The following is a 1,386-nucleotide window of genomic DNA, read 5'->3' on the forward strand; positions in this document are numbered from 1 at the left end:
ACCCAGGAAGAGTCATCGCCCCCTATCACCCAAACCCAAGGTGCATCAAGTTGTGCGAGTAGAGCTAAAAGAGTCAATGGAGCTATAGACTCTTTAGGCAGCCACAACATTGACTAGTGCCATCATCCAGCATGGGACGTCGTTAGCACACCCTATTGTATTGGATGATGAGTAATTAGTTTCTCCAAGTGTTGATAGAGAGCCCATCTAGCATATAAGTGTCAGTTGCTCGGGGATATGCTCGAGGATAGATGATGCATCCAGTCTAGATGGATCCACATCTTATTCTTGCACAATTTGCAGGAGTAGATGTCAGGAGCACACGACTGATGATTTTGCGCTGACAGATGATTTGATGGACATGGTGTTTTCCCATCAGCGACAAACATAGGTGTGTTGATTTGAATTCATAGAATTTTATTTATTAGTCACTTTAAATTTGTAATTACATAAAGGAATTTTTATTTATACATCATTTTAAATTGAAACAAATAATATGCATTTCAGGATGCAGCAGCGGTATCCCATACTCCTCCCTAGTGCATAGAAAATTCAATATGCATCCTACAACAACACGTGGTGCATACATGATTAATCTTAATATTAAAAGGTTTTACCATTTAAAAACTCTATGAGAAATTCTTATTTGAGGAAACTTTTGAAGGAATCTTTCATAAAATTTAGTTTGAGTCATATCCAAATAGTGTTTGGCATGTGGCTCACAATTTGCAGACCCAATTCACCTTCTAACAACATATCTTTGGTCGGGTGAAACCATTGTGTTTTCATGCCAAAAATTCTCAATTAATGTTCTTAGAGCATCAACAACAACCTTGTGTTTGCATGGTAGTCTACCCGAGAATCCCCAAAGAGAATTATTTTTAGGTTCCTCTTTTTTTTCCCACCTCTTTAATGCTTTACTTAATGTTATTCTACTAACGTTTAATGAATTACTTGTTTTGCTTATCAAATGATCTTTTTTAATTTTCTCGCTCATTATGGTTGATGTAATAACACGTCAAGTAGCATTAGAATCTTTAGTACGTGATTTTGAACCAATAGCTTGATATGCATCAAATAGATTTCTCACAATAGTTCTTTCACTGTTACTTTCAGATGATCCTAGGACTAGAATTTTTATTGTCTCTCTAAAATTCAAATTTTTAATCCTTTCAACAATTAATTGACATCTCGTGGTTTGATTTAAGTTTTCAAAATACTTTTTCCATATTCTTTTAACCATTCTCCTACAAGTTCGTTCAATTATTTTATTGGGTATTGGCTTCAATATATTCTCATCAATGTCAATTAGATACTTGGGTTTCCTACGAATGATTCTAGGAGGTGTTAACATTGGTGCATTATGTACATTCAATTCATCTAATA

The sequence above is a fragment of the Cryptomeria japonica genome, unplaced genomic scaffold (genome assembly GCF_030272615.1).
Source record: "Cryptomeria japonica unplaced genomic scaffold, Sugi_1.0 HiC_scaffold_27, whole genome shotgun sequence".
Classification (NCBI taxonomy): Eukaryota; Viridiplantae; Streptophyta; class Pinopsida; order Cupressales; family Cupressaceae; genus Cryptomeria; species Cryptomeria japonica.